This window comes from Protopterus annectens, chromosome 2.part1, assembly GCF_019279795.1.
Source record: "Protopterus annectens isolate FY-2018-M chromosome 2.part1, PAN1.0, whole genome shotgun sequence".
NCBI lineage: Eukaryota > Metazoa > Chordata > Ceratodontiformes > Protopteridae > Protopterus > Protopterus annectens.
This window is the reverse complement of record NC_056729.1, coordinates 745,923,464-745,949,906: the sequence shown is the minus strand read 5'-3', so window position 1 is coordinate 745,949,906 and position 26,443 is coordinate 745,923,464. Positions and strand designations below refer to the sequence as shown.

Sequence of the window (26,443 nt, the reverse complement as noted above, 5' to 3'; positions counted from 1 at the left end):
CGCCACTGAACAGGCGGTATGCCACTGAGTAGAGCTGGAGTTTCTTTAACCGGGCAGCATATGGCATCTGTTTGAGCCCTTTGATCCTCTTGCTGAGGTACTTTTGGGGTCTTTCCAGTTGCTGCAGGTGTCTGGTAAGGTACATCCCAAAAGGGGCATTGTACTCAATTATGGGCCTGATGAGGGATGAGTAAAGAGGCGATGACCTCCCTGATCTAGATGTGAATCCCTTCATGATTAGGTGGGCTATATAAAATGTTTTTCTAACCACTTTGGCCACGTGGTTGTCAAATGAGAGACTGCTATCAACTTGGGTCCCCAGGTCCCTAATTACTTCTTCTGTACTTAATGGATTACCACCTATGTGGTAATTTGTGGCGCTTTGTTTTGCCAAAGGGGATGACTATACACTTTTGGCATTTAGCTTGAGGCCATGGCTCTGGCACCAGTTGTCTGTTTCTATGAGGCCCTTTTGGAGGATGCTTGTGTCGGCTGGAGAGTCTATTATGGCACCCAGTTTGCAGTCATCTGCGAACTTGGTCAGCCACAGTCCTTCCATGTTGGCCTGTACCTCCGAAATATATACCGAACAAGAGAGGTCCCACGACTGAGCCTTGTGGGACACCACTTGTAACTGGTTTGGAGTCTGACATGGCTCCAGCAATTCTAACCATGTGGGTTCTGTCCTTGAGCCAGTTTGCAATCCATCTAGTGACATAGGGGTTTATATTTAAGCTGGTGAGCTTATCTATAATGCCTGAGTGGGGTATTGTATCGAAGGCTTTTGTGAGGTCCAGGTAGGCTGTGTGGACCACCTTCCCCTCGTCAATGGCCTTGGTGACTGTTTCAAAGAAATCAACCAGGTTTAAGAGGCAGGATCTGCCCTTAAAGCCGAACTGGGTAGGATCCAGTGTCTGTAGGTCCCCAATATCTTTATTTATGAGGTCCATGATGATCCTTTCCATAGCTTTGCAGACCAAGCTAGTCAGGCTTATGGGGCGATAGTTTCCAGGATCCATTGAGGCACCACCTTTGTGGAGAGAGACCACTGTTGCTGTACGCCACTCTTTGGGCACATATCCTGTAGTAAGGCTGAGACTGAACAGTAGTTTTAGGTTTGGGTTTAGCTCTTCTTGGAGTTCATGTAGGACGCAGCCCAGGACACCGTCTGGTCCCATTGATGCTGTGTTTTTTGCTTTGGAGAGGGCGGCTCTTACCTGAGCATCCGAGATGTCAGGGGGGCAGCACTCTGCTGGGATAGATATTTGCCCTTTTGGTGGGGAGGGGGGGGGGAGTTTGCGCTGGACCTGTCAGCTAGGATGTTGGTAATGTCTGTGGGTTCTGTGTATTTTTTGTCATTTTGGACTAATTCTGAGCATATTTGGGAATTACTACCCAGGTTCCAAACATAACTAAAGAAAGCCTTGTGATTATCCTTGGTGTCCTGTGCAATTTTTCTCTCGAAGCTGGCCTTAGACAATTTTATGAGTGCCCGTAGTTTTTTGTTAATACTGATCAGTGATGCCTTCCATTTTTGGGATTTTGCTCTATCATTTAGTAGCTTCCTCCTTTTATTGTATAGTTTGTTTATGGCTGGGGTCCACCAGACATGACGTCTGCCTTTGGAGGACTGGGTCTTGGTCTTATTTGGGATTGCATGATCCATGCATTCCTGAAGGTGTTCATAGAATGCATCTATAAAGGATTCTGCGGTCTGGGCCGTATTTTCCACAGGCCCGGGGACTTTGAAGTTGTCCAGCAGAACATTCACCTCCAGTTATGCCTGAGGTCTTTGTAGACAACAAGAAAGGACACTTCTATTTCTTTCATCACTAATTATAGTGCTGAGATTCACTTAATCAAGGAGGTGTTTGTTAAGAATTGGAGTATTTTCTGTTGTGATGATGCCTTACAAGCCAGGTTTGGTACTTTGCCTAGTTTTATATACAGGAGGGGTGATAACCTCAAACGGATTCTAGAAACAAAAAAGGACACTGGTGTCAGAGTAGAGGGCACTTTCAAATGTGAGAGTTGCAACATGTGCAGGCACATTGCCACTGGTTCGAAATTTAAAATTGCCGGGTCTTCTTTCTCCACTGTTGGTAGATTCAACTGTAAATCTTGATCAGTTGTTTACTTAGCTTGCTGCCAGTCTTTCCCAGTGTTTTATGTGGGCAAGACTGACAGAGGTTTTAACGAAAGAATCTATGAGCATTTATATTGTATTAGGAAAAATAAGTGTGAAAATGCTTTGGCGAAACATGTTAATGACCACCCTCAGCACAGTTTCACTTTTAGGGTGTTAGGACAGGTTCCCTTTGACATCAGGGGGGGTCCTTTTCAACTACTATTAGAGCGCCCAGAAGTGATTTGGCAGCTGAAACTCTGTTCATACAGACCTCCAGGTCTCAATGACAGAGTTAGTTTAGCTTGCATTTTGAAGTATGCAGAGGTAATTTTATTATTTCTTATTTTTCATCTATGACTTACTATTTTTTATGTTTTACTTCTTATTTTTCGTTATCAAATTGGTTCCATTTATTATGTTTCATTTTTCTTGGTTTTAAACATTTTATGTTTAGACACATTTTCATTGACAATTTGTTACTTCATTTTGGTCAGTTGTCTGATTTCAAAACACAATCTGTAAAGATTTGACTTTTGTATGTAGTAGCTCTTTAAGAAGCTTTGAGATCAGCTTTTTCCCACAAATTGATGTCAGTGAGTTTCAACCAGTTGGTTGGTCCATTCAAATGTACCATGTGTTGTTAATTGTGTATATAAGGAGTTTTTTTACATTTGTTACCTTTTGATGTTTGTCTGAAGAAGTTCAGTTTTCTTGAACGAAAAGTTGATGTTAATAAAACACTTAATATTGGACTCTCTGCTGCTGGTTTCTGCTGACGTGGATTTTGTTTTATACAAATGGGACTGTAACACAGCCCTTCATAACTCTACCCCACCTCCTCCATTCATTACTTGAAACATCAGATCCAAACTCCACAAACTTTAAAACAAAAATACAATTAAAAAAACTCTGCAACCCATGCCTCCTCAGCATAAACCTCATCCTATTAATTTAACATTAGCTGGTGGCCTGCACCCCAATTCCACTGCCAACTCCACCACTAACCCATAACCAAATAAACCTCACTCACAGCTCCCTAAACATCCCCATTGCAAAATTTCCACCTAAACATCCAAAGCATTTGCAATAAAATAACAGAGCTGCATTTGTAGACAGCCCAACAATCTCCTGACATACTAGTAAACTGTAGCTGTTCCTGTATTACTTCTGAAGATTGTAAAATGATAATTGTTCTTAAAATGTTTTTGTAATACCTTGGAGCTTTCTGCCCCTAGCCTCTGCTGATAATGGGCACCTACCCAGTTGGACTTTCCTGGTAATCAAATGTCAATAAAATTAATGAATTACAAAAACTTGGCTAAATCCCCAGCCATATCAAAGATGAAGAACTATTACCACCTAGTTACAACATACTAAGGTTAGTTTGGCAAAAATGAAAAACGTAGAAGGTGTAGCAATTTTGTACAAAAATACTCTGCAAGTTACCCTTTCCCCTCTTCATATCCCAGCGTCTAATAATGCCACAATCATTAGTGCTCTACTGAAGCTAGACCCCCATAAAACCCTGTACATAACAGGAATACATAATGGGAATTTACATCCCTCTTGGAAATTTCAGCATCACCAAAGAATTTCTCTCATGGGTCACCTCTAATATGCCACAAAAAAGAAAATAGGAGCTTTCAGTATTGACTGGCTGTTTTTCAGTTGTGATTGTCCTCAAAATTCCATCAATCTCTGTGGCCTCACTCAACTAAAATTACCTCTCCCACTTACTACATAAACACCACCAAGTTCAATACTTGATTGGATACAGATCTACTTCACCTAACAACATTCTCCTAACATCTCCCGAATACTCTAAGCGACCATATTCCTACCTTTCATCAGAGTTGAAAACCACACTCCCATACCACACCTTAAAAGTACACAATATCGCACACTTCCAAAAAAAAAAGAATCTCTGCAGAACCTACAACTTTGCTACTGGCAACGACTAAAGGACCTCCCCTTAGATGATGTGGTTACTGAATCTTCATGAACTTTCCTTAACATTCTAAACCATTTAGTTTCCCACAAAACAAAATGCGCAAAACCCATACAGCCCCCCTTGGCTGACCAGAATCACAAAACATCTAAAGCAACTTGGAAATGAGGCCTGGAATTCCTGGATCAGAAATATTTCATCAACTCAGAAATCACACTAAATACCAAATGAACAACACAAAAACCTTAAAAACCCAAGGGCATGCTGGTCAACTATTAAACCATTCAAACCAGGCCATGTCACCCAATGTAAACTCACAGTGCCCGGCAACACAGAAAACATTACTAATCTCTTTAGGGATGTGACAGAGTTTATGAAGTGCACACTACTCAGACACCACACCATTCCCACCAGCCTCTCCCTCTTCTCATTGTAACCAGTTTCCATGTCAACCATTAAAAAACTTATATTAAGAATAAAGCCCACCACCTATCATCCAACAATCTCGCCACATAATATTTACAAATGGCTGCAGAGGCCATAGCCTATCCTATTTCCATACTCAAACTGCTCTATCACAGAAGAGCACGTCCCAACACTATGGGGAAAAAGTTATATCCTACCACTACATAAAGGAGGAAACACTGAACTTGGCAACTACCGCTTTATAGCTACCCTGTCCCCCTTATCTAATAGTCTTGAAAAATGCATTCAGGCACAGCTCTCCCAACATCATCCCCAATAATTCCACCTGTCAACAACTCCACCCTCATATGAGCACCCCAAAAGCTTAACAACCTGCAACAAATCTTTCAAGAATCCTCTTTCTCTGTAGAAACACAGCTAACTGACAACTTTTTCTTAACCCCAAAATAGCAGTTATTCTTTTACCTCAAGACACCTCCCAGCCCAGAAACCCTCCTGTGATATTCTCTTAACAAACAGTAAAACTGAAATCTGACACACTAAGATCTTGGCATTTACATTGACAATAGCTTAAATTTGACTACCACATCCAACATACAGCAAATGAAAATTCACTAGAAATTGGAATCCCATTAGAGAGAGTCAAAAAAGTATCTTTGCTTTTTTTTTCACTGGAAATAGCTTCTGTAGCTTACTTTGAACTAGCCTGAACTGTTTTTTTTTAACCGATTACTGCATTTATTTTAAAATCTGCACTTAGCCTGTGTAACATCACTGTCCCTGTGTAACATCACTGTCTCTGCATTTTCTGTGTGTTTCTACCAAAAAAACCCCAAAAAAACAAAAAAAAACAAAAAAATAATCCTTGTTTTCCCGCCTTCCCCGACTAGTTTAGACCAGTTTACAGGCATTGCTGTATTCTGGGCTGTGGTGTAGTTCCTGTGTTGTCCATTACCTTACTTGGATAGAAGGAAGCTTCTTTGCTCACCAGTGGGAGTGGGGAGCCTTGAGCAGCCTACCTGTCCTTGGGGGAAGTGACCTCAGCACAAGAAGCTGTAGTAATTGGTTGTTTGGGACCATTCCTAGCTCTTTTGTAGTTCACGGTTTAAAATCCGCGTTTGCACGGCTTTGCGCAGTCGTGCACATAGCGCAGCGCTGGTTAAACTAGGTTAAACTTTTTCTAGCTCCGCCAAGTCTGCTCTTCAATTTTTCCCTTAGAACTGTTCTACTTGCAATCTAAACAGCCTATACTCTATCTGAAAAGCTCAACACTTGCTCCTAAAGCATTTTTATACAGGTAAAGCACAAACAAAAGAAGTACTTCATTCACCTAAATTCTGTTGAGTACCCATTTCCCTATAGGTCCCTTCTGACTCAGTTTTTCACTATTTCTAGCATGTCGAAGGGTCAGTTGCTGGCGTCCTCTCCTGTTCAGCTGGTGAATCTGGGAATCTTGAGGCAATGTTACAATTGCCTCATGTACACAGACAACCCTCTCCTCCTCCCAACAAATACAAATATATGCGAGAGATGCAACTATATAGCCAAACTGGAGGCTGAGCTCTCTCAATTCAGTACTGGCAAGACCAGTCAGGAGGAGAAGGTAACCACGCACACCACAAACCCAGTCTCACATAGAACTATCACAACTGCAAACCAAACACATAAACACACAAAACATACTCGTAGGCAATGATTAAAAATCTACCAAAACAACAGAGGCCTCCAAAGCAGACACCCAAGCAACCACCACCTCAAGACATAGCACATGCAACACATAGTTCACAAAGTCAGTGTGCTAAGCAGTCACAGCCCTTAAGGCCAAACAACATGCCAGACACACTTGTAATAGGTGACTCCATAGTCAGACACACTGACGTCCCGCTCACCAGACTGAACAAGGAAAAGGTCACAGTAAGCTGCCTGTCGGGAGCTAGAATCCGCCACATAACACAAGCACTCAGGTCACTCCACAGCAAGTACAAATATGACGCAGTCATTGTACATGCCGGTGTGAACGACCTGAGACGTACCTCCCTGGACTACATGAAGAGACATAGAGGAGCTCTCTGATTATGTAGCCCAGGCCAGTATGACCCTGACCAGCATCTTACCCTCACCAAGAATGATGCCACAGTACAAAGACAAAATGATCAGTTTTAACAATTGGCTTAATTACTGGTGTCATTATAAGTGGATCCAATGTCTGTCTGCTTGGGATGACATGCTTGACAAGCCACGCTGCTTCGCAAGGGATGGCTTGCACCTGTCACCCCTGGGCTTCCGGATATTGGCCAAGGCTCTTGCCACCCCCCCCTAGTGCCTTTTTTAGGCAAGGCTCAAATGACAAACCTACTTCCCTAGAAAACACAAGTGGAAAAAAACTAAGGGTAATGCTGCTCAATGCCAGAAGTCTAAACCTCAAGATGCATGCCCTCGACGCCCTCCTCAGTATGGAGAACATCGATGTCTGTGCAGTGACTGAAACCTGGTTCAAGACTCCTGAGAGCACCCCAGCACTATCAGGTTTTACCTCATATCATGCTTTCCGGCCCCAAAACTTGGACCGAACCACAAAAGGAGGGGGAGCATCCATTTTCAAAGATACCCACACCTCCAGGTTAGTGGCAATGCACGAAGCATCGGAGACCATCCAGGTGCAGCTAACCATAGGCAAAACTGCCTTACAGTTTGTAGCATGCTACAGACCACCCTCTCAAACTCAGGAACCCCACACGGCCTTCCTGAAGACACTGGAGAGTATGAATGTCTCTCCAAATACCATCATTTTGGGAGACTTCAACTACCCAAACATAGACTGGGAACATTACAAGCCCCAACACCCTAGCCCAAAGGTTCCTAGAATTCATAAACTCAAATGCAATGGAACAACTAGTCACCATTCCCACAAGAGGAGACAATATACTAGACCTGATCATCACAAACATGGGGACAAAATGCTCCACATCGGAAGTATATCCCTCTTTGGTATGATCAGACCATAAATTAATCTCACTGGAAATCCACATCCCGCCCCCACCCCCTGCACAAAAGACCACAGTGAAGAACTTCTCAAAAGCCAACTTCACACTTCTTAAGACTGAAGTGGTATCCTTCAAGGCCCCTGGGCCAGTGGAAACAACAACCCACACTGCTGAATCCTTTGCAAATGCCTTCTATGGGCACCTTCAAGAATGCATGGATCATGCAATCCCAAATAAAACCAAGAACCATTCCCCCAAAGGCAGGCGCCCGGTCTGGTGGACCCCAGCCATAAACAAACTTTACAACAGGAGGAGGAAGCTACTACATGACAGAGCAAAATCCCTAAAAGGGAAGGCATCTCTGATCAGTACTAGCAAAAAACTACGATCACTCAAAATCATCCAAGGCCAACTTTGAGAGAAAAATCGCAAAAGACACAAAAGACAATCACAAGGCCTTCTTTAGCTATGTTAGAAACCTGGGTGGAATCTCCCAGATATGCTCAGAGTTAGTCCAAAATGACACAAAATACACTGAACCCACTGACATTGCCAACATTCTGGCAGACAGGTTCAGTGCAAATTTCTCCTCCCCCTCCCCCCCAAAAGGAGAAATAACTATCCCAGCAGAGTGTAGCCTCGCTAACATCTCAGATGTCCAGGTGAGAGCCGCCCTCTCTAAAACTAAAAACACAGCATCAATGGGACCGGATGGTGTCCCGAGCTGTGTGCTACATGAACTCCAAGAGGAACTAAACCCACACATAAGGCTGCTGTTTAATCTTAGCCTTACTACAGGATACGTACCCAAAGAGTGGCGTACGGCAACAGTGGTCCCACTTCACAAAGGCGGTGCTTCTACGGACCCTGGAATTACCGCCCCATAAGCTTGACGAGCCTGGTCTGCAAAGCTATGGAGAGGATCATTATGGAACTCATAAACAAAGACATTGGGGACCTACAGACATTGGATCCTACCCAATTTGGCTTTGTCAAGGGCATATCCTGCCTTTTGAACTTGATCAACTTTTTTGAAACGGTCACTAAGGCCATTGATGAGGGTAAGGCAGTTCACACAGCCTACCTTGACCTTGCAAAAGCCTTTGACACAATACCCCACTCGGGCATCATAGACAAACTCACCAGCTTAAATGTAAACCCATATGTCACAAGATGGGTTGCAAACTGGCTCAAGGACAGAACCCACAGGGTCAGAGTTGCTGGAGCTATATCAGACTCTAAGCCAGTCACAAGCGGTGTCCCACAGGGCTCAGTCCTGGGACCCCTCTTGTTCGGCATTTATTTTTCCGAGGTACAGGCAAACATAGGAGGATTGTGGCTGACAAAGTTCGCAGATGACTGCAAACTGGGTGCCATAATTGATACTCCAGCAGACACAAACATCCTTCAGAGAGGCCTCATAGAAATGGATAATTGGTGCCAGAGCCATGGCCTTAAGCTGAACGCCAAAAATGTATAGTCATACCCTTTGGGAAAGACAAGGTACCGACAAATTACCACATAGGTGGTAATCCATTAAGTACGGAAGAGGTAATCAGGGACCTAGGGACCCAGGTTGACAGTAACCTTTCATTTGACACTCACATTGCCAAAGTGGTTAGGAAGACCCTTCTATATTGCCCACCTTATCATGAAGGGTTTCACATCTAGATCGAGAGGTCATTGTGCCCCTGTACTCTTCTCTTATCAGGCCAATGATGGAGTACAATGCCCCATTTGGGATGCATCTCACCAGACACCTGCAGCAGTTGGAAAGACCCCAAAAGTTCCTCACCAAGAGGATAATGGGTCTTAAACATATGTCATATGCTGCCAGACTGAAAAAACTCCAGCTCTATTCAGTCGCATACCGCCTACTCAGAGGTGATCTGTGCCTGACGTACAAGGCCATGTCCAATCCGGAATTAATGGACATGCTCCACCTCAAAAAATCCAAATCCATTAGAGCCACGAGAAAAGAGACTTAAACCTCAACACAGAAATAAATAGGATGTGCTGGAGGGACAGATTCATAACCCAGAGGCTCCCTACACTCTGGAACAGAATCCCAGTCCATGGTAGGCAGAGCCCCTCACTGACTCTATTCAAGAGAAATCTTGATGAGTGGATGGGAGATCGTAGGTTTACCCCGGGGGTCATCTCTGTGTCACTACTAGACAGAGGCACAGTAAACTAAACCCTAAAAGGGCATAGTATTCTCATCCTAAGGGGTGGTGAAAGCCACACACACTCTGGCTAGGCTTATAAATGCCCTAGGGCAGATAGCCTAGTACGAACCTATATCCAAACCAGAAAACAGCCTCTACCCTACTACACCAAACACTTCTCTATACTGTCCCAAGTTCCATCAACTTACAAGTCTCTCAGCACAAGCAATGCTATCACAAAGTAGTAAAGTTTGCAGTAAATCACCCACAAAAATCCCAACCCTGCCTAGCACTCAAAGAACTAAAAAAAACTGTATGAAACTACTCCACTTACCATCTTACTCCTAGCTTGTGACTTATTATAACCTCATTTATAAATCTGTAAACTGTCCATCTTTCTTAACTCTAATGCATACATACAAACCAAAAAGACCCCCTCACTGAAACCAAATGTTGTAACTCCACATCACTAAATCCAACAATACAACTGGTGACAACCTGCTCGTAAACTGCCACCACAGCATGAAACACTACACGTCACTCTCTAAAAATAGATCTCAAACATTTAAACAGAAGCCAAAGTCACACCTGCAGAATCTCTAGCTCTAACCCCTAGACTAAACCGGAATTTCACACTTTTTTCTACTATTAATCTACTTCCCCTCTACTTCCCCTCTCATTGCTCACAACCCTTCTCTGTACTCACACACTCACTATAACTGACCACTATCCCACACACACTCACTATAACTGACCACTATCCCACACACTCACTATAACTGACCACTATCCCACACACTCACTATAACTGACCACTATCCCACACACACTTTCCAACTCACCTCATCTTTTTTTATATTCACATGCAGAATCCTCTTTTCCTCTCCATCTAGTCCTCGACTTTCAATCACATCTAGTCATTCTCCAGTCTTAATTACACCAGTTGCTGTCAAAAAGTAAAGCTTTTATGCGACTTTGCCCATTTTATGTCCATTATGAAACAGCTTACTTAAGTATACAAAGCTACTGGTCCATTGAAATGTATGTCTGCATATTGAATTATGCTCATCTTCCTTTGCTCAAAACAATAATCTGTATCCCTGGCTTACTGTACTATCTGCAATGACTCCATTGCTATGTAGATATTTTGAAACACTATTGAATGACCTTTTCTATACAATGTAGACACTTTACAAAATGCCCTTATTAAATTAACTAGACTATGTATAAAATGCTGTTTTTTCCTACACTCTGAACCTTTAATATGCATCATTTGGAGTTTTTTTCCCCCCAGGGCTTCTGTTGAAAAGGGGGCTCTATGCCCAATCAGACTTTCCCAGTCAACAAATGCAATAAATTAAATTTAAAAAAAAAAAAAAAAAAAAAAAAACAGTATTTCTGTTTGACATCATAACACTTACTAGAAGCCAACCTGAATTGTATGTTTGCATACAGGATTTATGACATTGCGTGCATTTTTCTGCTCGTCTTACTTTGAGGTTTTCACAGAAGTACAGTATGAACACATGTTAATTTATGAAATGAAAGACAAAGAATACAACAGATAAAACTGTGTGAAATATATTCCACTGAGATACACATTGCATAATGTAGGTTTCTAGTGTCAAGAATCAAAGCACTATCAAATATTCTGCATGCTCATTTATAACAAATAAATAGATATAGATTCCTGCAGGAAAGTTCCTGTGCCAGGCATTTGACTCCACTATGCATTTCTTGATTAAATCTTTTAGATTTAATCTACAATATAAGCTGTCAAAGTGTAGACCAATAGCTATCCTTTCCCCTCTGACTAAAATTATGGATAAGTGTATCCATAAACAACTCTTACACTACCTTAATTCAACATAATCTTCTGGCCCACTCCCAGCATGGATTTAGACCACAGCACAGTACAACCTCAGCCCTCCTCTTCTAATGTCATAAATTCCAACCGTAACAACAACAAACTATATTCTGCCCTGTTTCTCAATCTTTCAAACACCTTCGAAATGGTTAACCACCAGCTACTCTTACTTACCCTAAAGAAAATAACCCTAAACAACCATGCCATACAATGGTTTCAAATCTTATCTTAGTGGAAAGACAGTAGGCTGTCCTTTGGCAGGACAAACCCTCCACCCTCTCCCCATTACCCTTGGTGTCCCTCAAGGCTCCATATTAGGCCCCCTTCTTTTTCTCCCTCTTGATCAATGACCTCCACACTGTAATCCCAGTTACAACCTGTATACAATGTGCCAATGACTCATCTTGATTTGCTCAGCCTCTACCCCTACAGATCTCCTTAGTTTAACCCAGAAAACCTTTAATACAGTGGAAAACTGGATCTCTAATCAACAGCTGATATTAAACTCTAATAAAACAAATCTATTGCTCTTCTCCCCTACTTGCAAATCCTCTCAAACTTCATTTATTATAACATCAAACAATGGGACCATAATCTCATCAGATATGTATATCAAACTCCTGGGTGTTATAATAGACAACAACCTCAAATATGATATGCACGCAAACCAAACTATTAAAACCATTAATAAAAAACTTGGCTTCCTATACAAAAACAAACCTTTTCTCACCCCTATAGCTAGGACTGCCATTGCCCGTACCCATCTGCTTTCAACTCTACTCTATGCCTCGCCAATACTCACTAAACTTGAACAAAACTGATCTCAGCAAACTCTCTAGCTGCTATAATCAAATTGCGAGGTTTGCCACTGGAACTCCCTACAAGACGCACCATTGTCAAAACCTAAACCTTTTAGGATGGCTAGAACTCCCCAGGCTAATTCAATCTAATCAACTTACTATAGCATTCAAGGTTATTAACCATCCAGAAAAACATCCTTTCTTAAAAACATTATCCATTCCTACAAAAACGCTAGGCCACTTTGTTCAACTACAAAACTTTTGGTTCAATCTGTTAAAGCTAACAACCTTTCTAGAGAATCTTTGTTTGCAAATTCAGTAGACAAAACCTGGAATTCGTTCCCATATGACCTTATTCTGAACCCTTCCCTTAATAAGTTCAAATAAAATCTAACCCAGTATTTTAAAAACTCACTGGATATGTCTTTGCTCTAACCTTGACTAAAGCCTAATCTACTTCCATATCCCTGCAGTTTTATTATTCACAGTGAATTACTTCTTACACTAAAAGGTTTGAAGAGAGAAAGTGTAACATCTCTGCAGATATTCTGTATATAGCTGCACTTATAGGTTCGATAAGAGAAACTAACACATTTGCATATATTTCTGAATATAAACTGTATTCTATATATTTCTGAATATAAACTGTATTCTTCAAGGCTTGAAATGAGAGACTAACTTGTATGTTAATACAATATGTTTGTGCATATACTGTAACTTGCTTGTCTTTATCTGTTTATAAGTTTGGAGCTTTTCTCCCTGGGCCTCCGCTGAAAATGGACATGTATCCAGTTGGACTATCCTGGTCAACAAATGTAAAAATAAATAAAAATAAATATCCAGACTATCAGAATATAAACCTAATGAACACATTCAAGCCTATAATGCCTTTTTTTGCATACTTCCAGTTCACGCCCATAATATCTAATGGCATCCAATACATTTTTGGGTCAGACTTCTTTTAACAAGTGACTTGCCAGCGAATAATAGGCATTATTAGAAAGAGCAAGGCATTATTAACAAAAATGACACGAAGATTATTAGTCTAGGAGGGCTTGTTAAGTTCAATTCTGGTGGCTTTAACAACAACAAAAAAAAAAACAGCTACTAGAAAACTGAAATCAGAGTCTAAACCAACTGCATTTGAAGGACTGAATATTATAACAGACATAAAAGTACTGGAAGTGTGATCTTTAAAAAAGGGTAGGAGCAAAATACTGATGTTTAAAGGAAGGCAGAAAATGATGCATTTATGTAATGATGAATTGGGAGGGTGGCCTAATGGTTAAGGTGTTTGCCTTACAAACACAAGGTGCAGGTTTGAGTCTCACAAGGGATAATTGGCTAGGCTTACAATGGCTTACAAGGGAAGTTAGCCTAGTACTAACCTATGAAGCTATGAATTAATGATAAACATACAAAACTATATATGCGATGTACAAGGTTAGCAAATGAGAATATGTTACTATGGTTTGTTTTCTTTATATGTCTGTTTGTTTCTGTCTTGAAGGATACTTCAAAAAAGGTGTCAGAAATAAAGAGAACATACTGCAGACAGAGATTTTTTTTAAATTCATACTACCTAACAATATAGGTAGGAAAAAGTCCTTGGGATCAAATTACAAGTAAAATGCAATCAAATTGTGTAGATTCTGGCACATTCTGGAAAGATTGCATGGGGGCAAAAAAGAAGTTTCCAAATATTCCATATAAAGAACCAAATTACAATGACATTGCCTATTTCAAAACAAATGAAAAATCAGATTAATGGGAAGAACCAAAATATACAAACATATAAGGAAAAGAAAAAGTGTTGGGTGGAAGGAGTATTTGACACAGAGGAAGGTAATATATACATAAATACACATCTACCCATCCTTTGTTGATCAGGTTAGTCCCCACTAAGCTAGTGGCCTTTTTCATGGGAGACCCGAGGTGGTATTTGTATTGCTAGAGGTAATTTGGCCAGGGCATGAGGAAACTTCCCTTACTCTACTGAACATGGATTACGAGACTGTGATAGGGTTAAGCAAGTACGGGGAAGGTTTAAAAAGGAGTATCAGTTAAAAATGTCTTTTAAAAAGATTTGGATACAATATGTTATGAGGTGTATGATGGAGAGAAAGAAAAAGATAGGGTGGCTAGGATATTGATCAAGTACAGCTTGGATAATCTGGAACAGTAAATGTGAAGAACTGAGGAATCATAAAATGTGGGTTTACAAAATTAAGTTAAGAATAAAGCAATGCTTGTGGAGCAAGGGTTAGGATTAAAATCTGGGATGCTGAAGTGTGTTTAGAGGAACATATCCATTAATTTATTGTTCTTTACCTGAAAGATAGGTTATATTTTTTGTTACAAAAATTAAAATGTGTATATAGAAAATTAAATGATGTATATAAATAAAAGCCACTGCTCTGTTGCAAGTGCTGTGGGATCATTTACACCTACCTTAACTACCACCAAATCAGGCAGATGAGATCTTAGTTTAACATTTCATCTGAAAGATGACACACTCTGAAGTGCAATATCTCTAATACTACACTGTAGTATCAGCGGTGTAAAAATTAATCCAGTCACCTGGAGTGGGAATAGAACCCACAGCCTTCTGATCTTCCAGTATCAGCAATGAGTGTGCTACCAGTTGAGATACTGACATAATTAAAATTTAAATGACATAACAGAAAAGCATTTAACATAGAAATCAGTATTAAGACCAGCAAATGCCATCTAATGAAAAAAATCAAGACAGTAAAACGTAGACTATACAAGAATACAAGAACAATTACATCCACTTGCAGTGATTCTTTCAAGCCACCTGGATAAAGACAATGAGTGAACAGCAGGCAATAAAAATTATTGCCAACATTGCAACATACCAAAAGTAATGCTTTGAAGTAAATATAAATAAATGATGAGCACATTTTAAAATAGCAACCACATGAATACATTGCATACATACTTTTTTCATAAATAATGCGTTTGAAAACTGCATCTTTCATGTGCAGTTACAGCAACTGTATATTTTTGAAGAATGACAGCATACAGAGATACTGCTGCTGTACATTTGAATGTTGCCCGATGGACATAATCAAAATATACTAAATAAATTAGGGACTGTTTTATGATGCACAAATCTGTGTACAAGCAACATCGTTCATCTCCATTAGTAATTTTACCTTCACTACAGACAGTAAGATACAGATTCCTGTTGACTCACAATTATAACAGAGCATTCATTAAGTGTGGCATGGTAAAGTCCGACTGAAGAAGCATTTCAGGAATCATAACTGACACACTCCTCTCTCTCTCCCTCCTAACCTTGACAGCACTAAATACGACTTATCTCCAACACCAAATGATCACTGAAGCAGTATGAAGCCAGTCTATCACTGACAATGTTTGAATTAGAGCTGTCACATGAATTAAATGAAAAATGTACACATGACCTCACAGTATAGCCAATGAAATTAATCAAAACGAGACAAAAATGATGAAAGCTTAAAAATCCAGTATGCTGCACCGTACCAAATGCTGGTATTAGGGAATGTAAGCTATTCTGAAGTCTCACACACACACTGCCACACTGGCAGGTGAAAATATAAATGACACTGTCAACTACATCCTGTTGGAATCTATGTTGTTCATTTTTTTCATTCTTTAACCAGGTCAGCTCGCAGAACTAAGTGCCTCTTTTCAAGGGCACCCTGGAGGCAAAGACTCAAGGGACTTCTCATTTTCTCCTTGAAATGTTTGATTTGGAGAGAATCAAACTCAGGACATCAGGAAGTTTATTAGCAGCTTAAGGTTTTGATCCACTATATTAAGGTGTCTGTATTACTCAAATATTTCATTCAAGAAAGATCTCCCAAAGCCAGACACTTTTCCCTTCTACTTTATAACAATCATTTACAAACAGGTTAGACATCTACTAGGGAAGCATCCAATCAATAGCTGCATGTTGTTGCGTCTTTTGGCTTTTCCCGGTTATGGATCGCCACAGCGGAACTCCGGTCCGCTAATGATTGGTAGTTGATTTTTACATGCCGAATTACCAGCCCTGACGCACAACCTTCAATGAAGGTGCACCCATTCACGCATGTCTCCACGCAGAAGACACACTAGCTGAGAATCGAACCAGACAGCATCTATCTGTGAGGCGACAACGCTATTGCAGCACCACCATGTGCTCCACCCAAAAATCCCACAAAATAGCATCTATACCAAGCCTGAAACACTAATTCAACATCTGGAATCTGTTCTTTGCTACATCCCGCTTCCCCGCACTTGTTTGGGGTTAGGACAGAGTAACAAGAATCCTCAAATTATATTTTATGTCCATTTTAAGTAATATTCCTCATTTCTCAGATTGGTACAATTCTGGAGGAATAGCAGCCTCTTAACCATGTTTGTGGTCGTACTTTCCTCTGCATGGGACATTAAAGATTCAGGGTTGCATTTGCTAGGAATACAGTCATATTTTGTCACACTACCACACTGCTCACACACTTAAATCACACAGACATGAATTATGGCTTGATTACCAGTCTCTGCAATGTATACAGACCTTAGTAAAGCACTGGATTTGGTTCAGTATAATTTTCCTTTAAACAGCTTAAGAAAACCAATACTGTTCCAGTGTGTACAGTGTGTAACAAATATGAGTTTCTGTCTGCAGATCTTCAGCTATCAGAAGTCACAGACTCACAGACACACAAAGACTGCTCTTCAAATGTTGAGGTCCCTTACTGGTCAGTCCTAAATTTGATTCTATATTTTTACCTTTACCAAACAGACCAACAAAAAACATCAGTGCACTGCAACCCTCTATGAAAATAAGCTTTTCTTGACACAGAGTGTAGAACTCTGGAGTCTCCGATACTTTTGAGATCCAGTCTCTCTCGCAGTGAGATCCAATCTCTCTCTCTCAATGATCAGTATATGGTTCTCTACCAAACAGCCAGCCTAAGGCCAACACCAGTGCTAACTGCAACACATACCAAGCAAAAGTCAGTTTCAATCTCTTGGTTATACATGAACCTGGCAATTACCACCCAAGAATGTCCAGATCTTTATGGCCTTGAGCATCTGGATTATTCCTCACATCTCCAAATGTGACACTAATGATTTTAACTCAGATGTGTACCAGCAAATAAATGTAGAGTATAATCCTTTAAAATCTTGACAGCTATTACACATACCTCTCAACTGTACAGATTTTGGCAGAATGTCCAGATTTTTGCCTCATATTTTTGGTCCGTTTTTCATAACATTGTGTTTTTTTGGCAAGTAAGTGGCAAATCTTTAAAGATTGAAGAAAATAAATGAAAGACGTTTGAGTTTTTGGACTTTAAGAACATTCAAGCTAATACAAAACCTGTTATTCTAACAACTTTCTAAGTTTGTAATAGCAATATTTAAAAATTGTCCCTATTTTTGGGCCTTTGTCCCACTTTTATTTTTAGCTTTGTCCAGATTTCATGCTCTAACAGGTTAAGAGGTATGCAAAGGAGACAGCTGGCACATGTATCATGCCATTGTCAGACTGGACTACTGTTTCTCTTCCTTGTCAGACACTACTTATCAAAAATTATACTTTGCAAAACTCAAAGGTGACCTTCAGATTTTTTAGTTGGATTTTGTTGCACTATGACCTTATTGCTGAGGTAAGATGATGATTTATGATTAGTTGCATGCAACAGCCATCTCCTGGCCTTAGATTCACTTATGTACTACTGTTATTCTGTAAAAATGCTGGTTCTCACCCCATGATGCAGGCGGAGGCACAAGGAAATGATCAAGCTGTCAGATCCTCCATAATGCTCTTCCCCTTAAAAAAAAGAGCTCACAATCCATTTCTAGATAACATAACAACACTACTGATAAATCTTCCTGAAAGTGTAGCAAAGGCTACCTGACTCTGCTGCCTCTCAAAGAAGTCTGAAAGATCAGCTAACAGCTAGTAGTGCACGTTTCTGAGGAGAGGCTGGCTAACAGCCAGTAGTGTACATTTCGGGGACAGGCTGGCTAATGGCCAGTAGTGCACGTTTCTGCGGACAGGCTGGCTAACAGCTAGTAGTGAACATTTCTGGGGACAGGCTGGCTAAGAACCAGTAGTGCACATTTCTGGAGAGAGGCTGGCTAACAGGCATTCAATGCTGCAGCTCTACTACATTTAGTACAAGTGGCTTATGACAAAGGAAGTGTAGCGAGTCCACAAATCCTGTGTGCCACAATTCACACATCTAGTAGGGCTGCTGTGCATCCAGACTTACATGTCCATTACCTACAACCTATGGAATATAGAAAACTATCCTTAGCAAAAGCACAGCAATTACATCTCTGCTTCCCAATGGCAGAGTCAAATCTTTTGCAGTGTAGCTTAAAACACTCCGATATAGTTTACTTAGGTCATGTCCTTTTCAATATCCTGAACATTTCAAGATTCTTCTCATTGTAGTACAGAATGCCGTCCCTATGAACACATGAGAATCTTTAAAACTAACTGTGTACAAGCATGCATCGTCTTAATTTCTGTAAGGAGTAATAATCAGTCAAAAGCAGATACTGGCCATGTCAAAATAGTATCACCATACAAGCCTGCCATCAGGGCATACATATGCCAATTCTGCAAGAATTAATAATCCCACAAAAGTCTACACTGGCCCCGCCCAAGTAATATCACCATACAAAAGCCTGGCATCTGAGTGTGCACATGTACACGCCAATTACTTAATGATTAACAATCCCTTAAAACCAGACACTGGCCCTACCAAGCATCTCCATACAAGACTGTTGTATGGAAAAATAATCATTACTGTGCCTATATGGTTTACAGGGAAATGTTTTATTGGGAGACTGCCTGCTTTCTATCTTTTCAGAAAGTATGTGGGTTTGTGGCTTTGTGACTTTCCAAGTCCTTTATGTAGATTTGTCTTGACAAACTGATTTCTGCAGAGTCCATTCTGGAGATTTCTCTGCTCTTCATCACACACACACACAGACACGCACACACAGACACAGACGCGCGCGCACACACAGACGCGCGCGCACACACACAGACGCAAGCGCACACACACAGACGCAAGCGCACACACACAGACGCAAGCGCACACACACAGACGCATGCGCACACACAGACGCATGCGCACACACACACAGAGACGCACACACACACAGAGACGCACACACACACAGAGACGCACACACACACACTCTTTATATACAAATGTGCTTCCCACACTACCGCTGCTCTATACAAAGTTAAAAAAGTAGCATTATGATAAGTTGGAAGTGTTGTTAAGGGTACAAATGTACACTGTACTGATAGTAAAATCTTTGGTTAACATGAAATGTGGATGTGGTATCCTACTGGGAAGAAGCAGAGTCAATATCCAGAAAAAGAATGAGATGCATATGAGCTATGACAAATCATCCTTTGGCAGAAAAATCTACAATACCACAGAATGCTGACACTCCTCTGAAGTGGAGCAAAGACTGTTCCTTGCTCCATTGCTGTCATGCATATGACCATGTGGGGAGAAGGTTATCTTAGGACCCTGTAAACAAGTCTGTAAGAATGTGTTGCAGTAATGCATACCATGCATGCAAGCATGCATTTGTAGCTGGCTGCAGAAATTGTAGTACTGGGGAGCTTTTTGTATCTACATCTTCATCCAAATTAAGTAAAAGCCTCTCAGAAATGCTCTCTAATTCAGGATGGGAATAGCTCGACTGTGAGAGAATAAGCATGGTGAGTCATAAAGGTTTGGTGTTTCAGAGAGAAAAATATGAATGGTAGTAGGTCAGCACAGGCCTGCTGTCATTGCAGTATGCATAGGAGGGCACTGGTAATGGTGGAAGAACATTTCCATGCAGCAAACCGCTCACCTTTATTTATATCCACACAATCACACCAGACATACTTCACAATGAAAGACTGGCCTTTAGCATGTAATTATTGTTTTAGAAAGAAGCAGGATTTTAATACTTAAGGGAAGGATCGGGGAGACACGAATGCAAGGGAAAGGATTGTGGCATTTGACGTTTAATGCAGGTGTAGAGTATTGGTGAAGTAGCAGTGATGCAATCAAACTACAGAATGATATCAGTGACATCCTGGTACCAGCAAATATTTTGTTACAGCTATAGGCATACCATCTGGGATACAATATCCCCCACTAAGATCAATGGACATCAGCAATAAAACTGTTTTTAAAAAGCATTGAATTGTAGAATCATTGAACTTAACTAATGAAATCAAGAAATGAATCAACACACACACACAAACAGGTAGAGGTAAATGCATAAATATAAGAATGAATAAATTTTTATGAGAAATGTCTAATGCTGTTCTATGCAGCTGACTACACAGAGCAGCTCAGTACTTACATGGATTCCATACTGCTTAGTTGTTCAGCTAACATTTGCAAGTATTCTGCTACCTCTGCCCCCAACAGCATCCAAATATCTGGTCACGCTTAATGCATCTAGATTCTTCCTTCACTTTCAGCAGCTGTAAACATGTTCATAGCCTGCGAACAGCAGGAAAGCTGTGGCAGGCCAGTGGTATGGAAAGGTTTTGCCAGCCAGCGATTATCTTTTCCCTGGCCTGGTTTCTTTAGGATACTGTGATTCATTCAGCTTCATGAGAAGAGCCAGTGAAAAGAAGAAAAAAGTGCCGAATAACAAGTAACAATGTCATATTGTACAAGCTACACAAAACAGGCTCTTAGTGGAACGCAGAAGTATTAAATTCCCCATGGGATATCAGAAGGCCCCTGCAACACAACACTACTGGCAAACAAAACTGCAGCTTTGTAACGGTTTACCTACGCTAGTCTTTATATGCAGAATAATAAATACTTAGGAAAGTTAAAAGAGTTTTCATAATGGCTGTCTGCATTACTGTAAGACATAAAATGCAAGACCCCTCTAATATTTAGTAAACAGCTTTGAGTATCCAAGTGTCAGACTCTCTTCCTGCGCAAATACTAAAGTACATCATCATAGTTTTTAAAATGATACCATCTTCCAATCTCCCTTAAAAGCCATCTAACAATGTCAATCCTGACAGAGCAGATGAATGAAAAAATATTGCAATGTAGCTTCCATAATTTAACTTTAGTAAGCATAAGGAATACTTCAAAAAGGCACCTGCTTCTTTGCAGTTTTACATGTTGCTCAGCCAAGCAAGATCTAAGGTACCTAAGTTCTGAAACTAGGTAAGAGGTAAACAGAATTTCAGAAAAGTGGTAGAACAGTGTAAAACTTGTGTAGTTTTTTGTGGCCTTTCTCACATTTTAATCAACTTGTAAACATGAGGTAACACAGAATACGAGTACCGCCTCTCTGCACAGTATTTTGCTGCTGAGTGGGACCTACAGCCTTTTGCAGTACAGGTAAAGTAGCATCCCATAGGGAGATTTATGTACCATCACTCATTTACAGGTTTTTTGCTGCACTATAAAATGGAGGCCCAATGCACAATAATGCCTTGGGTCTCTGCTGCGCATGAGATAGTCTGGATATACTAATGTAATTATAACATGAACTAGCTGCTGTCTTACTATAAAACTTCACAGAAAATAAATGGCCATTTGTTGTGCAGTTTTTCCTTTCAGATCAGTTCTGCAGTGCCCAAATTCCGTTTCCACACTTGGGTCGCCATTATCACAAAACATATATAGTTGCACTACTAATACAGTTATCAATAATGTTTTTTTCCTAAAATGCACAACTACTGAAATTTCACAGCAAATCAGTAAGATGAGTTTTTTTTCAGGAGGCAAGCTCCACTATGGGGTGGGTGGGTGGGGGGGGGGCATTTCCCCCACACCCAGTAATTTATATATACATGTATAAAAACTCCATAGTCGCACAAGCATTAGGGAAAAGGGAATCGTCACTCATTATGGGAAAAACATGGCCCGCACAACTGCGATCTTGTACAGCTAAAACAGTGCAAAACTATCCTGGAGGCTAGCAGTTTGGGGACTTTGTCCCACACACATCTTTTCAGGGGATTTATGTCCCACACACATCTTTTCAGGGGATTTATATCCAAACATATATCACTCTCCCTTTCAGACTATGTAATACATTTCTCTTGCCAAAGTAAAGAGCATCATAGCACTTCTTGGTTTCCCCTATTCACATGCAAGACTGATACAAATTTCGAACTAACAACTGCTTGGAATTATGGAAAAGGCAGAAAAGAAATGAACTCCATTTCATGGAAATACAATATACAAAGGGTCTAGGACAAATTCCGCTGCCAGTCCTCTAAAATATATCATCTGTCAAACTATGAATGGAACTTCAGAACTGTGCTGGCTAGCAGGTAAGACCATTTCCATCTCACATACATAACTCCAAGAAAAGGAAATCAGTCTGGTGTACCCCTGCCATAAACAAGCTATACAATAGGAGGAGGAAACTAGTACAGAAAAGAGTAAAATCCCATGAAGGAAAGACATCCCTGATCAGTATAAGCAAGAAACTATGATCCCTCATAAAATCATCCAAGGCTAGCTTCGAAAGAAAAATTGCCAAGGACTCCAAAGATGACCACAAAGCGTTCTTTAGCCATGTCAAGAACCTAAGTGGAAACTCTCAGATTTGCTCCGAGTTAGTGCAGAATGGACAAAATACACTGAGCCGAGTGATATTGCCAACATTCTGGCAGACAAGTTTAGTGCAAACGTAACCCCCCTTTCACCCACTAAAGGGCCCATAACCATACCAGAAGAATGTAGAGCCCCATCAATCACTGACACACAGGTTAAAACAGCCCTATCCAAACACAGCTTTAATGTAATGGGACTGGACGGTGTCCCAGGTGGTGTCCTACATGAGTGCCAAAATGAACTAACCCCTCACCTAAACACACTGTTCAAACTCAGCCTCTCTACAGGCTATGTACCCATAGAGTGGCGCACAGCAACAGTTATCACACTCCACAAAGGTGGAGCCACAGCAGACTCCAGGACCTATCGCCCTATAAGCCTGACTAGCCTGGTCTACAAGGCTATGGAGCGCATCATCATGGAACTCATTAACAGAGACATTGGAAACTTCCAAACATTGGACCCTACCCAGTTTGGCTCTGTTAAGGGCAGATCATGTCTCCTAAACTTGGTGGACTTCTTTGAGACAGTTACCACACAGCCTACCTAGACCTTACAAAGGCTTTCAACACCATTCCCCATTCTGGTATTATAGACAAGCTCACCAGCCTGAACATAAACCCCTACGTCATGAGATAGGTTGCCAATTGGCTCACGGATAGAACCACATGGTGAGAGTTGCAGGGACTAGGTCAGACTCTAAACTGGTTACAAGTGGCGTTCCCCCAGGCTCAAGTCCTGGGACCCCTCCAGGCTCAAGTCCTGGGACCCCTCCTGCTCAGTATATAACTCTCAGAGGTACAGGAAAGCACAGGACTATGGCTGACCAAGTTCGCAGATGACTGCAAACTAGGAGCCATAATTGACTCTCTGGCTGATATAGACATCCTCCAGAAGGGTCTCACTGAGACGGATACCTGGTGTCAAAATCATGGCCTCAAGCTAAATGCCAAAAAGTGATTGTTTTTTGTACCCGCGAACTACCACATATGTGGTAGTCCCCCAAATACAGAAAATGTAATAAGGGATCTGGGGACCCAAGTAGATAAGCCTTCTATGTAACCCACCTAATCACAAAAGGGTTCGCATCTAGAACAAAAGAGGTTACTGTGCCCCTCTACTCATTACTCAGACCCATCATAGAGTACAACACCCCATTTGGGATGTACCTTGCAAGACACCTCCAACAGCTGGAAAGACCACAGAAGTACCTCACCAAGAGGATTACTGGCCTCAAACAGATGGCCTATGCAGCCCGACTGAAAAAACTCCAGCTGTACTTGGTTGCATACTGGTTACTCAGAGGTGATCTCTGCCTGACATACAAGGCCATGTCCAACGCAGAATTGATGGACATGCTCCACCTAAAAAAACAAATCCTCGAGAGCCACATGCTCTAGGGATCTAAACCTCACCATAATGATAAATAGGATGTGCTGGAGGGATAGATTCCTGTCCCAGAAACTCCCCATGCTTTGGAACAGGATTCCAATTTACATTAGGCAGAGCCCCTCACTAACACTCCAAGAGAAACCTTGACGAGTTGATGCGAAACAGAAAATTTACCCCTGGGATCACTGCAGTGGCTCTGCTGGACAGAGGCACTGGGAACTAATGGCTCTGCTGGACAGAGGCACAGGGAACTAATCTAAGGGGGGGGCGGCAGAAGCCAACACATTCTGGCTAGGCTTATAGATGCCCTTGGGCAGATAGCCTAGTACTTACCTATGAACCTACAAACAAACAAATACTAATCAAGCTATTAAGTACTTTTAAAAAGGTGGCAAACACCAAGTGTGTCTTCTTAAAGGTGGACATGGCTAGGCTTCTTATGGGTCTGTGATCATTTGCCTAGTATTGTTTATATGTTCCTAAAATATTCAGAGAGGCTACAACAGAGGTGGAGATCAGTGAAAGCAAGTAGTGAGGGGTGCAAAGCTATTTGAACAGATTTTGATCACAAGCAAATACTTGGTTCTATGCCCAAAAGCTATACTGTAAGAAGCATATGCCAGAAAATGCATATTCAAAGTTGGGTCACCTTTTTTTCTTTTGTGAAATGTGTAGAAAATGACAGATTAACTGTAGCCAAGTCTCACTGTCAACACACACCATTAAGAGTTGATGATACCTAAAACAAAATACTTCCAAAAATTGTTTCCAAATGATTTATAAAATGCAAAAAATATATTCACTAACAGCACTGATAATGCTAAATGTTTTGTAAAAACAGTAATCAAGAAAGCTGTATCAGCTTATCCAGGTTTGTTACTACCCATTTAAAATAGCATTTACTTTAACAATTGCTATTTAAGGAGCTTTCCTCCCCAAGGCTCTGGTGAAAAAAAGGTACTCAATCCAGTAAAGCCCAGCTATCTGGAATTTTGTAAATAATTCTATTTAATTTGTGAATACTGATATGATTTATACAGAGCTGTGCGTTATGTACTGAGCTAAAATGTAATCAGAGCTTGCCCTACTGACTTAGAACAGAAATACATAAACACTAAAAGTAGAAACTAGAGCATAAAAGGGTTAACTTGCAAAACTTCAAGATAAGTTGAAATTAAATTTTACTATGCATTATAAAAGTTAGTTTCAATGCAGCAAGGAGACAAGATGTCTAGAAGTAGGGTGCTTTCTGCACTGCTTTGTAAGTGTTTTATTGTTTTATGTCTTCTAGCAACTGCAAACATCTGAAGGCTATGTATTTTTCACAAGGAGTCTGTACCACTGTTTTGTATACCTTACTTTTCAGCTTCTTTGGCATTCTTCTGTCATACTCTACCCTTGCCACTGTTTCTATTGAATAGTCAGATATAATGGCAGTGTCACTGAAAGCTCAAGATGATCTTCCCTTGATCTCTACATCAGATTACTCAGCAAAGAGCAATGCCACCACTCTAGGCTGGGCTTTCAAAAGCTTAGTCCATTTTTAAAAAATGAACACCAGCACCATCACCAGACAAATACATAAAACTAACCTGATCTTGAGGCAGCACCTCCAGAATTGTCAGCCACTGTGAATCAAAACAGCTAATTTTATGCACAAGACATTAAATAAACAAATGAACTATAATTCATTAATTCATGCTTGGCTTGATGGTGTCATAAGGCATCCACCCATGACATCTGTCAGGCTGTCAGCCCAGCCATCTGGAATTTTGTAAATAATTATATATCATTTGAGAATATTAATATGATTTATATAGAAATGTAACAAAAGGAGACACAGCCAGCCCAGCTATCTGGAATTTTGTAAAGAGTTGTATGTCATTTATGAATACTAGCACAATACAATTGCTTATGTTACCAAATGTATTAGAACTATATGGTATGTATATATCAAACTACTGATACAGACGTATGTGTTGAACAGGGTTTGTACAGTACTGAGATTTAAGGATGTGGCCACATTATACCATACTGGAAAAGAACATAAATGTATATAAACTATATACTTATGCAAATGTACGGTATATGTTTTAATAGCA

At 40.7% G+C, this 26,443-nt stretch overlaps 1 protein-coding gene across 3 annotated transcripts in view; it reads right to left on the bottom strand.

Moving 5' to 3' along the window:
• Positions 1-26,443, bottom strand: part of TRIM2 (tripartite motif containing 2) — a 1,116,451-nt gene that overhangs the window by 948,277 nt on the left and 141,731 nt on the right. Inside the window, exon 1 of one of the 3 annotated variants that reach the window (XM_044062467.1) lies at positions 20,713-20,840. The exons of the other annotated variants lie outside the window; for them this stretch is intronic. The gene's annotated coding sequence lies outside the window, so the exon portion shown is untranslated. Of the gene's footprint in view, positions 1-20,712; positions 20,841-26,443 lie in introns of those variants that run through there. 3 annotated transcript variants of the gene reach the window in all.